We start from the raw sequence: 14833 nt of genomic DNA on the forward strand, positions 1-14833 counted from the left end.
TCATTGAATAAGCTGGTAAATATTCCCTCCTGTTTAATATTCCAGAGGAATTTGAATAGAATCAGTATTATTTCTTGTTATACATTGCCAGATTTCTGAAATCACCTGGACCAGGAAATTTTTTTTGTTTTTGTTTTAACTACAAACTCAATTTACTTAACAGACGTAGGGAGCTTCCAGTTACACATTTCTGTCTGAATGAGCATTGGGTTTTTTGTGTAAATTTCAAAAATTGGTCCATTTCATCCAGTCGTTAGTTTATTTACATACATTTATTCATAACATTCTCTTTTTTTAATCTGTAAACTCCAGAATATCTGTCACAACTCTCATTTCTAATAATGCTATTTGCGTCTTCTCCCTATTTTCCTGATAAGTCTAGGTAGAGATTAATTGAACAACTTTTCATTACATTTATTTTTTTCTCTGTTGATTTTTATTCTGTTTCCTTGGTTTCTATTCTGATCCGTATTATTTTCTTTCTTCTGTTTCTTTGTGCTTCATTTGATCTTCTTTTTATAGTTTCTTAAGGTTAAAGTTGATGTTATTAAAGTTATATTATATTATATTATATTATATTATATTATATTATATTATAAAGTTGATTTGAGATCTTTCTCTTTTTTCTTTTCTAGCAAAGGTGTTTCAGGCTATAAATTTTCTTTCTAAGTTTCAGCACCAACCCACAAATTTTTAAATTTGTTGTTTTCATTTTCATTCTGTTAAGAATATTTTTCCAATTTCTCTTAATTTCTTCTTTAAAAGTGTATTATTCAGCTTCCAACAATTTGAGTGTTTTTTTTTATTTATCTTTCTGTAATCTTTGATGTATCTTGAGTTCTCATTTAGTTCAATTGTACTCAGAATACCTATGTGATATGACAAGAATCCTTTTAAGTCTGAGACTTGTTTTATGACCCAGAAAATAGTCTATCTTGGTAATTGTTCCATGTGTAGTTCAAAAAATGTGCATTCTGCTCTTGTGTGGAGTACTCCACAAATATTATTTAGTTCTATGTAGTTGATTCTGTTGTTCAAATCTTTAATATTATTATTGTTTTATCTACTTGTATAAGTTATTGAAAAAAGGGACTGAAGTCTCTGATGATAGCTATACATTTGTGCACTCCTCTAGTTCTAACAGTTTTTCTTCATTTATTTTGAAGTTGTTACTAGATAAAGAATTGCAGGGGCATCTTGGTGGCTCAGTTGGTTAAGCATCTGACCATCTGACTCTATTTTGGCTCAGGTCATGGTCTCATGGTTCATGGGCTTGAGCCCCACGTCAGGCTCCAGACTGAGACCACAGAGCCTGCTTGACATTCTCTCTCTCTCTTCTTCTCTCTGTCCCTCCTTATTTCTCCCTCTTTCAAAATAAATAAATAAATAACAACAAAAAATTGTTTAGCAACGTTATATCCTCTTGATGAATTGGCAGCTTTATCATTATGAAATCACTTTCTTTTATGCCTGACAATATTCTTTACACAAAAATCCACTTTTTCTGGTATTCATATAACCACTTCAGCTTTATTTTTAATCACACAGCACATTTAAAAAAAATACTACTTTACTGAGATGTAATTCATATACCATAAAATTTGTAATTTTTAAGAGTACAGCTCACTGGTTCAGCTCATAGTCGTGCAGCGCTCACCACATCTAACTTTAGAAAACTTCTATCAACCCTAAAGAAACCCCATACCCATTAGCAGTCACTCCCTCTCAGTCCTCCTTCTGGCTTCTGGAAACCACTAATCTCTCTCTGGGAGTGTTGGTCATTCGTCACTCTAATCCTTCCAGTTTTTCTTTTGCCAACCTTGGATACATTTTTCACATGCAGCTGCTTATCAGTACCTAACTGAATGCTCAAAAGGGAGCCTTCGAGACCATGAGGCACTTCTAACTATGGTGGAACGATGTTGACCCAGTTTGTAACCACCCACTAAGTGAGGACACGAGTAGAACGTCCTACACTTACAAGCACAAATCCTGCCCTTTTCAATCACCCAGAAGTGAACAGTGTCACTTCTTCAAAACTGTTCAGGTCATGATGTAAAAACAAACAAACAATAATAACAACAAACCCAGTCCAGATCATATCAAACAAATAATTAATATGAGTCAAGGGAAACAAAAAAATAAGAAAAATTGTTCCCAACCCAGGTAATTTTCAAGAGCTTATCAGACATTTGATTCAAGTAATCAGTACTTGTTCAAACACAAAGAGACCCCTAGTACATCCAGGGTTTATAAATGTTTGCTATCACCACCCCCATTCTGACTTTAAAAGTTTAGATCAGTGGGGCACCTGGGTGGCTCAGTTGGTTAAGTGCCCAATTCTTGGTTTTGATTCAGGTCATGATCTCACGGTTTTGTGAGTTCAAGCCCCGCCTCAGGCTCTCTCTCAGCACAGAGCCCCTTCAGATCTTTTGTCCTCCTCTCTCTCTCTCTCTGCCCCTCCCCCACTTACATGCTCTACCTCTCTCAAAAATAAATAAGCATTTAAAAATAAATAAATAGATAAATTCATAATCAATTTTCTGTGCTAATACACCTAATACATTCATCTGGAACTCAACAAAATCGTAGACTTTTTGGAGCAAAGCACACTCAATCAACTTACTGGTGCTGAAAGCTACCCCAGCCCATAATCAGAGACTTTACATTGGAAAGTTTAGTCCTAGTCTTTCTGTAAGTTGTGTCCATACGGTAAGACCATGAAGACCACTTGGAATATCTCAGCCTCGTACTTTCAACCCACGCGCATCCTTAGCTCTCGATTCCTTTCAAGGGGCTCTTTTTAGAACGCCTCATTTGAAGGGCACCTGGGTGGCTCGGTCAGTTGAGCATCTGACTTCGGCTCAGGTCATGATTTCGAGGTTCGTGAGTTTGAGCCCCGCGTTGGGCTCTGCGCTGACAGCTCAGAGCCTGCAGTGTGCTTTGGATTCTGTCTCCCTCTCTCTCTGCCCCTCCCCTGCTCATGCTCTGTCTCTGTCTCGAAAGTAAATAAACATTAAAAGAAAAAAATTTAGAATGTCTCGAGTGTTGAGTTGAAGAGTTTGTCTTTATGTAGAAAGTATAATGAATTAATCATTCTTCTGTGTGCGATGCTGTAGCACCCTCAAGTAGTTGATTATTCTACTTTGTATAAACAGTATTACCTGGTTGATCTGTATAAGAGAGTTGAAATGCTAATTTTGGGATCCAAGCAATCACTTAAGACCTATTTTCTGCTCTTCTTCTCGTGTGTTAATGCAGTTTAAACTTACTTTTTGTGCATAGCAGATAAAGTATGAGATGCATGCAAATATTGGTGCATTTGTATTGTATTAATATGTCAAAAAACCTTGAAGAAATAAGTATCTTTCCATTTTCTCACTTGTAATCTGTGCTTGTGAGATAGACAAGAATTTACAAGTTTGTACTTTCTGGAAGGGATAAAAGAAGTTGATAAAAGAGGTCCAAAGATATTGAGTCACTTTCCCAAAAGCACAAAGGGAGTTCATTTGAGAGCGAGGTGTGTTTGAGGTCAACGAACTGAAATGCAAGAAGAATATACATCTTCAGGATACATTTCAGTATCATTTCAACCGGTTATTTGAAAGTTTTCATCAATGGGCACACGGAGACAAAGCCTGAAACATTTGTGGGTAAGTGTTCATTAATATGTTAACCTACTTTAAAAGGAAAATAAGTATCTGTAAACGAGAAGATGAATTTCCCTGAGAACAATGTGTCATTTTAAAGTTGAAGCAATGGGTTCTATAAAACATGAGTCAATCTTCAGAAAGGGAAAGTCATCCATCAGACAAAAGGCTGGGAACTACAATGTCTGACGGCTCCCGAATTCATTGTCGACACAGCCGTATAGTCTTCCTAGAGCTAATGAACATGTCCTCAAAGCCAAGATGTGGCATAGTCTGCAAAATTGCTCTAATTATCAGAAAACTAAATCATGCAAAAGAAGTATGCGGAGCCACCACAAATGTAACATTTTTGCATGCTGCTTCTTTTAGCTGCATTTTTACCTGATTAACCACAGAGATGTTTGTTTCATGGAATGGAGTCAGCGAGTTTAGAAACTGAGCTGAGTACCTTCAGCCAACAGAGGAAGCTTAACATGGCAACCTTCCAGAGTACTGCACCTAGAGAAGAAAGGGCAACCAAATTTATCAGCTTAATATGTATATATATGCATTAATATTTTGAGGGTGTTGGAAAGTTAGTTTACTTTATAGTTATTGCTTAAATGGGGTGCTACTACACTCTAACCTCTGAAACATGCTTATTTTATTTTAAGATAGTCTTTGGTTTATGTTTCCATTAACAGTGTCCATATCTGCCTCATACTTTCAGACAGCTGCAGAGGACTCCATGATACTGATGTATCATCATTTATTGAAGAATTCTGTTATTGATTGTTTTTTTAGAGTGTCTATAAATTCTATTACAAACAAAACTATAATTGCCATCTAGGACAAATTTCTTTGTGTGTTTTTTTTTGGGGGGGGGGTTGGTATTTATTTATTTATTTATTTATTTATTTATTCATTTTGAGAGAGAGAGAGAGAGACGGAGTGCGAGTTGGGAAAGGGCAGAGAGAGGGAGACACAGAATCCAAAGCAGGCTCCAGGCTCTGAGCTGTCAGCACAGAGCCCGACACGGGGCTCAAACTCACGATACTGTGAGATCATAACCTGAGCCAAAGTCAGATGCCCAACTGACTGAGCCACCCAGGCGCCCCATTGGACAATTTCTTTGAAGTAGAATTACTTGGCCCAACTGTACATAGTTTCATAAAGTAGATAGATAATGTGAAATTGTCTCAAATTTAGTTATAATTCAACCACGGTTTCACCACAACATGGTCAACTCTTCTTCTGAGAATTGCTTTTTATTCCCTTCCATTTTTTTCTAGTGTGTGTGTGTGTGTGTGTGTGTGTGTGTGTGTGTTTGAATGTATGTGTGTCTTTTTCTTACTGATTGGTGGGAAACTTTTACATATTTAGGATATATTATCAAATTAAGAGATGCCAAATATACTTTCCCCATTACTTGCTTGATTTTGAACTTCAAGTATCTTTTTCATGAAGTTTTTCTGTATTTAATAGTTTTTCTGTATTTAATCAAAGCTGGAAGTTTTATTTGTTTGTTTGTTTTTTGAGAGAGAGAGAACAGGGAAGGGAAAAAGAGAATTCCAAGCAGGCCCTGCACTGTCAGTGCAGAGCTTGACATGGGGCCCAAACCCACGAACCATGAGATCATAATCTGAACTGAAATCAAGAGTTGGTCGCTTAACCAGTTGAGCCATCTAGGGGTCCCACAAAGCTGGAAGTCTTACACGGGAGGAGGATTCTAGGTTTTATGTTCTACTTAGAAAGATCTTTCTTAACATTAAAATAGAGAACTATTTTATTCTAACCCTACAATTTGTCAGGTTCAGTTCTTTTATCTGTGTGAATTTTTTGGCATACATTTTGTGGTGTGAGTCTGATGTTTCTTATTTCATAGAAATATAAACTGTCACAACATCAATTGTGAATAGTCCATACTTCCTTACTTATTTGAAATTACATCATAAACTAAATTTCCTATTCTCTCCCATTGAGAAATTTTTTTTTATATTCTAATATCACCTGTTTCATTAACTATATACACACAACTATATATAGTTAATATATAACATATAAATTATATATAATATATAGTTCAACATATAGTTGAATATATACTTTAATATATAATTATATATATAACTTTGTATTGATGTTCATTTTGCTTCACAATAGGCCTATACGTATTTGTATCATTTTTATTTAAGATACATTTTAGAGCCAAAATTCTATAAAATTTTCTACTGGGAGCCGAATTAAAAAGCCTAAACGTTACAGGTGAATGACTTTCATAATGCTGGTTTCTCTCTCTCTCTCTCCCTCAGTGTCCATATGTATAAAATGGTAAAATTAATGCTACAAGCATCATGCAAATATTATGAGAAAAAAATGAGTTACTATACGTCAGCACATAATAATGCCAAATAATTTTGCTATTATTAGTACTGTTAGTTTTTTTATCTCAAAAATGGAAGATATATCCATTTTTCAGCTATTTCGTAAATTGTTAACATCATTTTCACAGCTCGATCTTGAACACGTTTTATTTATAGATACTTTATTGTTTTTATTATTAACATGTTTTTATTATGAACTACATTTCCTTCCTGGCCATTGCTACTATATAGAGTACTGGTGTGTTTAATGTGTACAGAACTACCAAAGTCTCGTCACTTTTTTTTTAATGTTTATTTTTGAGAGAGAGAGAGAGAGAGAGAGAGAGAGAGTGTGAACAGGGGAAGGGCAGACAGAGAGGGAGACACAGAATCCGAAGCAGGCTCCAGGTTCCGAGCTGTCAGCACAGAGCCCAAAGCGGGGCTCGAACCCACAAACTCTGAGACCATGAACTGAGCCTATATCAGATGTTTCACCAACTGAGCCCACAGCTCCCCCACTGAAGTCCGTTCCTTTATTTTTTTTTAAGACTTTACATTTTTAGAACAATTTTAGGTTCACAACCAAATTGAGACAAAGGTACAGGGATTTCCCATGCAACTTCCATCCCCAAACATGCGTGGCCTCCCCCACTATCTCTAGTCCCACCAGAGATGTACATTTGTCACAATTACTGAACCTACACTGACAGGTCACAATCACCCAGAGTCTGTAGTTTACATTAGGGTTTGCTTTTGGTGTACATTCTATTTGGTTTGGACAAATATACAATGACATGAATGGTTTTTGAATCTTTTTTTCTGTTATTGTATTAAATATGGTTCCATTTTCCAAGTAGACATCAGATAATCTGCAAAGATTTTTCTTCTTAGTATGTAAATATCATCTTTTTTTTTCTTTTCTCCTTTCTTGCTTTATTGTCTAAGGTATCTAGAAGAGTGTTGATAAGACGAGATTAAACAAACATCCTTATTTCATCCTGATCCTAGGAGCTAACTTCATGAATATATTAATTAGGTCTTTAAAAGTCTACTGGCAAGTTAATGAAACAAAACATCACATAAAACTTAAAAAATTACTTTCAAATTACAAATCTAATACATGCTTATTGTAGAAAAAATGTGAGTATTTTTTAAACTACTATTAATTCCAGTGCTCAAAGACAGTTCCTTTTTGTGTACTTTCATCCCGTTGTATCTACATGGATTATTTTTCTAAATAGTTTATTTCACTGTGTTTGCATAAAAATTGTGTTTTGCTTAGTTCACTCTTTACTAAAATATAAGCATTTTTTAAAAGATTACTAAAGATATTTTGTCAACATTCTTATTAGTGGCTGCATTTTATTTCAATGTCAATTAGATCAATGTCTCTGAATTATTCTGTTGAGATTGTTTTCATATTTAACAAAAGTAAAAGATTATGTTTTTCATAACAGTTCTATACGTTTGGTTATTTTTGTTAGGTTGATTCCAGGAAGGGAAATTAATAGATCGAAGGGAATAACTATTATGGGGCACCTGGGTGGCTAAGCCAGGGAAGCAGCTGGCTCTTGATTTTGCCTCGGGAAATGATCTCGTGGGTTTGAAGGATGGAACCCTGTGTGGGGCTTTGCCCTGACAATGCGGAGCCTGCTTAGAGTTCTCTCTCTCCCTCACTCTCTCTGCACCTCCACTGCTGGCACCCTCTCTCTTTCAAAATAAATAAATAAACTTAAAAAAAGGATTGAGTATTATAAGACTTTTAACACATTTTGCCAAAGTGCTTTACAAAAAAATTTTGCATACCCATCATTGATGCTGAGGATGTTTCTTTCAATTGCCAATTGAATAGGGGTAATAAATCTATTTTTATCCATATTTCTTTATTCTGAGATTGAATACTTAATTATTGTGTTTGTTACCAATATGCTTTTACTAATCTGTGTTCACATTCTTTTGGCTAGTTAATAGGCTTTCAGGATGTTCGTATTGATTAAGTGATTAGAAGACTAGGCACATTAACCTTTTATATAATTGGTAGATGTTTATTTTTCCCAATTCTTTTAGTGACCCATTAACACATGATCGCATTTGTACTTTTGGAAAAGTTTCTGTTTTAAACTTCATTAGTTTGCCCACAGAAGAATATTTACTTCCATGTAATTTGCAATTGGCAAAAAATACACATGGTATGTCAAAGATCAGTGCATTATCATGTGTATTATGATAGCACATATTTATTGACTATAAAGAACAGTCGAAACATTTTACGTTGAGAAAACACATAATAAAATCCCACATTTCTTTAAAAACATGTTTTATGTATTATGCACATATATATACATGTATTATGTATATAGATATACATACATTATATATGTATATATACATATAGAGAGAGTTGAAATGTAAATGTTGTTATTTTGAGCTATTGTAGTCACGAATTATATTTATTTTTAGTGTGCTTTCTATTTTAATAAGTAATGAACATAAATTATTTTTTTAAGGCACAAAAAGTTTGTTTTTAATCCTTCCAGAGGACTCTGCTTTCATTATATATCAGAATAAGTTCCCAGATAGATAAAATATACAGTCTGGGGAAAGCACAAAAAAGCAGCCACCAGATGATTCTGGAGAGTGAAACAAACAAACAAACAAGCAGAAAACAAACAGCAGGCATATTTGGGAAGAGATTTAAAACTTGGAAGAGGGAAGAGCGCAGGATGAGTTTTCCATCTTTGGGGCTTTGGCCGTCGCAAAGACCATTGATTGTCACAGTGTGGTGCAGGGCAACAGAGATCCGAAAAAGCACCCACCATATTTCTGACCTCAAAAAGACAGAAACCAGGGCACCACAACTGTGGTAAGGTGGGGGGGGGGGGTCTTGGAAAGAGCAAAGGCTGAGGAGAGCTCCAGGTTCTATGTGTATGAACTCTGCCTTGACCTCAGAAGGAACACAGGACGATACCTGTGTGGGGTCACTCCACAACACAGCTAGGACTAAAATAATCGACTGAGGTCTGAGGTGCTGGTAGTTGCAGATGAGGAAAAAATCAGCACTAGAAAAAAATCAACTTTAGACCCTTTGTGTCTAACCGATCTAACTGCATGCTAAAACAAAAGCAATGAAACTCTTGTGAGGAGTGTGTGTGTGTGTGTGTATGTGTGTGTATTTAATTTTATATGTATATATAAATCCCCAGAACAGGATATTCACAATGTCCTGAAGACAATAAAAATGTATGTGACAGTTGAGGTACCAGGAATATACGACCCCCTCTCGATGAAAAAGACCAAAAACAGGCCAATCTTGATATGACCCAAATGTGGGAATTGTCAAAGAATTTACAGCAGTTCTTATTACCATCCTCAATGAGATTAAGGAAAATATACTCATAATAATGAAGAGTTAGGAAACTCGGCAGCGGAATAGAAAATACGAAGAAGATCCACATTGATATCAGAGGACTGAAAGATGTAATATCTGAAGTGTAAAAATCACTGAATGCGCTTAATAGCAGAATGGAGATAATGGAGAAGAAAATCAATCGACCCAAAGATAAATCAATAGAAATGATACAATCTGAAGAAAGAGAAAAAGCTCTAAAGTAATACACTGTGACTCAGATACATACACATCAAGATGAATTTATCTAAAATGCACGCAAGTTGAGTTGAAGAAGGAAAGATGAGGGAGAAAGGGAACAGGAGAATGATATTTAAAGAAACAATTGCCAAAGGTTTTCAATTTGGGTGAGTGGTGTAAATTCGCAGACTCGAGAATCGCAGTAAATTCCAAAGATGACAAATATGGTGAAAAGCATACCAAGGCACATCGGTATCAAATGGCGGAGAAACAAAAACAAAGATAAAATCTTGAAAGCAGCCAGCCAGAGAAATGTGACACTTTATGGCAGGTGCACAATAATTTCAATGACGTGGACTCACCCGTCTTCAAACTAATGAGTTTGGAAACAAGAAAATCAGTTAAGATGCCAAAAGGAAAAAAAAAAAACCTAATCCAGGATTCTATATGTAATGAAACAATCCTTCAAAAAGTATTTCTTAATAAAAAAAGATTAAAAGAACTTCGAAGCCACACACCCACTGTAATAAGTGGTAGATAAATTTCTCCACGTTGAAGAGAAATTGTTTGAAGAGTGAAACTCAGATCTTCAGAAGAAACGGTAAGAATCACAAATGGTAAATAATTGATTAAATATAAATGACAATATTTTTCTCATTATATCTGTAAAATACATGACTTTAATGGTATATATATATATATGTATTTCATACAATATAATGATTAAATATAATGCTTAATATATATATATTTATATATTTATTATTATCATGGGGGTATGTTATTCTGTTGATGGATGTTATGTGAAGTCTATAGCATAAAGAATCCCTAGTGTTGATAAGTTAACAAAAGCAAAAATTAGTTCTTTGAAGGGTAAATAAACTGACAAACCATCAAGTAGATTGAGCAAGGAAAAAAAAGAAAACAATGACCAATATTAAGAGTGAACGAAAAGTTATTACTACAGAGCCAGCTGACATTAGAGGTATAATAAAATAATATAATGACCATATCATCCATACAAACTTTATAATTTACATGAAATGGACAAATTCATTGAAAGATACAATAAGGAAAATGACACAAGATGAAACTGAAAAGTTGACAAGTTATTTGACAAAATAAACTTGCTATCAAAACTTTCCTACCAAGAAAACTTCTGGCTCATATGTTTTCATGGTGAATTCTATCAAACAATCAAGGTAGATATGACCAGTATTAATTACATGAAAGCTTTCAGAAAACAAATGAAAAGGGAAGACTTTCCAATTTTTTTATAAGGACAGCATATCTCTAACGCTAAAATCTGGCAAGTGCATTATCAAAATGAATAAAGTCACTCATGATCACACATAAAAAAATTGTAACAAACTATTACCAACTGAATCCAAAATTACATATAAGATGGATAAAAATAGGATTTATCCAGGTATGCAAGATTGTTTTCACAATCAAGAATTAATTAACGTAACAACATAGCACTGGGTAATTTCAGTTAGTCTGGATTGACCACAGATTTATCTCTAGAGCTGCTGATTCTAATCCAGTGCTACAGAATCTATTAATTAAAGATCAAGGATGTTCTGTAACTATCTGTACACGAGGTGTTTCAGAGAAGACTTTCTCAGCTTGACAACATTGTTTATTAATAATTAGATTTATAAATTGGACCAGGTTTCAGTGGAGCTTAGCTGAGTTGCAGGGCAGGGCGGGGGGGGAGGGGGGTGGAATGTAGGAGTTCAAATATTAAAGATGGACACATAGCTCAAATATATGTGACCATGAGCAGACTTTGGGGCTTCCTGTTACAGAAGTGCTTTGCATAAGCCAGCAGTGGTGCAAGCCCTCTAGCAAAGTGCTTTGGTGCAACACAGGAGTGTGAGGACAAACAGCCTGTGCCCAAAATTCCTGGACGCCTACCAACACGTATCTTCTACTTCCACTGTCCAGTATCCTGTAGGTATAATAAAGCTGGTCTATTAGAATAAAACATTTGAGCCTCCAATTAGTGTCATAATTTACCATATTTATAGAAGAGAAAAAAAACATACTCTTGATATATATAGAAAAAACATTTCACAGAACTCAACGCAAATTAACAATAAAAAAGTTCAGGGGCACCTGGGTGGCTCTGTCGGTTAAGCATCTGCCTTCGGCTCAGGTCATGATCTCACGGTTTGTGGGTTCAAGCCCTGCATCAGGCTCTGTGCTGCCAGCTCAGAGCCTGGAGCCTGCTTCGGATTCTGTGTCTCCCTCTCTGTGTGCCCCTCCCCGCTCTTGTGCGCCGTCTCTCTCTCTCTCTCTCTCTCTCTCTCTCTCTCTCTCTCTTTCTCTCTCTCTCTCTCTCTCTCTCTCTCTCTCTCTCAAAAACAAATAAACATTAAAAAATAATAATAAAATTTAAAAATTGTTTTAAAAGTAGAAAGTTTGTAAAATTATAATATAAAGCATATTCCTCAATCCGATAAACATCATCTACAAACAACTTATAATAATGTCATGTTTAAAGATGAAATATTTAATGTTTTAATGTAGTGGGGAGAATAAAATAAGCATTCCCACACTGACCATTTTTATTAAGCTTTATATTAAAGGTCCTAACTACTGTAAAAGGTAAAAGGAAGAAATACAAAGACCACAAAGGGAGAACCAAAACTCTCTCTATATAAAGATGGCACGACTGTTTACATTTAAAAAAAATGTTAGGAAATTTACAAAACAACTATTAGAACTAAAATCAAGGGGACACCTGGGTGGCTCAGTTAGTTGAGTGTCCAATTCTTGATTTTGGCTCAGGTCATGATGTCACAACACAAGAGTTTCAGCCCTGTGTCAGGTTCTACACGGACAGCACAGACTTGCTTAGGATTCTCTTCCTCTCTCTCTGTGTTCGTACCCCACTCATATCATGCCTTCTCTCTCTCTCTCTCAAAATAAATAAATAAACTTTAAAGAAAAAGAACTAAAAATATACATTGAGAAATCCATCAGATTCATGGTAAATACACAAAAATCAAATGTATTTTTGCACACTAAAACCAATTATAAACTGAAATAAACCACTTACAATAGCATAAGAAAATACAAAATGAAAATTCATGGATAGTGGGGATTAAACAACAGGCTCCTGAACAATCAATGAGTCAAAAAAGAAACCCAGGGGCGCCTGGGTGGCGCAGTCGGTTAAGCATCCGACTTCAGCCAGGTCACGATCTCGCGGTCCGTGAGTTCGAGCCCCGCGTCGGGCTCTGGGCTGATGGCTCGGAGCCTGGAGCCTGTTTCTGATTTTGTGTCTCCCTCTCTCTCTGCCCCTCCCCCGTTCGTGCTCTGTCTCTCTCTGTCCCAAAAATAAATAAACGTTAAAAACAAATTAAAAAAAAAAAAAAAAGAAACCCAAAGAGAAATCAGAAAATACCTGGAGACAAATGAAAATGGAAATGTAACATACCAAAATTTATGGGATGTAGCAAAAGTAGTTCTAAGAATGAAGTTCATAGCAATAAATGTCTACCTCAAGAAATAACGGAAGTCTCTAACTTTACATAAAGGAACTAGAAAAAGAACAAGGTTAGTTAGTAGGAAGAATAAAGTAACAAAGATTAGAGCAGAAAAAATGAAATAGAAACTAAAAAGGCAATAGAAAAGATTAATAAAACTAAGAGCTGGTTCTCTGAAGAGACGAACAACATTGACAAATATTTACCTAGACTCACCAAGGCAGGGGGGAGGGGGAAGGACAGCACTCAAATGAATGAAATCAGAAATGAAAGAGGAGAGGTTACAACTGATACCACAGAAATAAAAAGGATTTTAAAAGACTAGTGTGAACAATTATACACTAACATATTAGATAACCTAAAAGAAATGGATAAATTCCTAAAAAAATACAACCTAGCAAGACTAAATTATGATGAAAAAGAATATCTGAATAAACCAGTTACTAATAAGGAGGTTGAATCAGAAATCAAAAACCTCCCAACAAATAAAAGTCCATGACCGCAAATTATCACTGGTGAATTCTACCAAACATTCAAAGAAGAATTAATACCAAACCTTCTCAAATTCATTAAAAAACAAAAGAGAGGAGCATACTTCGAAATGCCCTTTACAAGTCTAGAATTACCCTGATACCAAAGGTAGACAATGATGCCACAGAAAAGGAAAATTATAAGGCGATATCCCTGATGAAGAAAGATATAAAAATGTTCAACAAAACATTAGCAAACCGAATTCAACAAAACATTAAAAGAATCATATATCATGAGCGAATGAAATTTATTACAGGGATTCAGGGATGGCTCAACATCCACAAATCAGTTAATGTGATATGCCACATTAACAAAATGAAGGATAAAAATCACATGATCATATCAATAGATGAAGAAAAAGCATTTGAAAAAAAATCAGCATCCATTTATGATAACTCTGAACAAAGTGGGTACAGAGAGGACATATGTCAACATAATAAAAGCCATATATGAGGGGTGCCTGGATGGCTCAGTGGGTTAAGCATCTGATTCTTTTTTTTAAAAAAAAATTTTTTTAACGTTTATTTATTTTTGAGACAGAGAGAGACAGAGCATGAATGGGGGAGGGTCACAGAGAGAGGGAGACACAGAATCTGAAACAGGCTCCAGGCTCTGAGCTGTCAGCACAGAGTCCGACGCGGGGCTCGAACCCACAGACCGTGAGATCATGACCTGAGCTGAAGTCGGACGCTTAACCGACCAAGCCACCCAGGCGCCCCAAGCATCTGATTCTTGATTTCGGCTCAGTTCATGATTTCATGGTTCATGAGATCTAGCCCCACATCAGGCTCTACTCTGACAGCATGGAACCTGCTTGGGATTCTCTCTCTCTGCCCCTCCTCCACTGGTATTCTCTATTTCTCTCAAAATAAATAAACATTTTAAAAATAAATAAATTAAAATAAATACATAAAAGGCATATATAAAAAGCCCAGACCTAAAATCATACTCAATGGTGAAAAGCTGAAAAGTTTTCATCTTATGTTAGAAAAAGACAAGGATATCCACTGTCACTACTTTTATTCAACATAGTATTAGAAGTCCTAGCTGCAGCAATTGGACAAGAAAAAGAAATAAAAGACTCCGAATTAAAAAGGAAGAAATAAAACTCATTATTTTCAGATTATCTTGTATTATATTAGAGAAAACCCTAAAGACCCCATCAAAAAAACTGCAAGAACTAATAAACAAATTTAGTAAAGTTACGGGATAAAAAATCAATGCACA

This window comes from Felis catus, chromosome B3 (genome assembly GCF_018350175.1).
Source record: "Felis catus isolate Fca126 chromosome B3, F.catus_Fca126_mat1.0, whole genome shotgun sequence".
Classification (NCBI taxonomy): Eukaryota; Metazoa; Chordata; class Mammalia; order Carnivora; family Felidae; genus Felis; species Felis catus.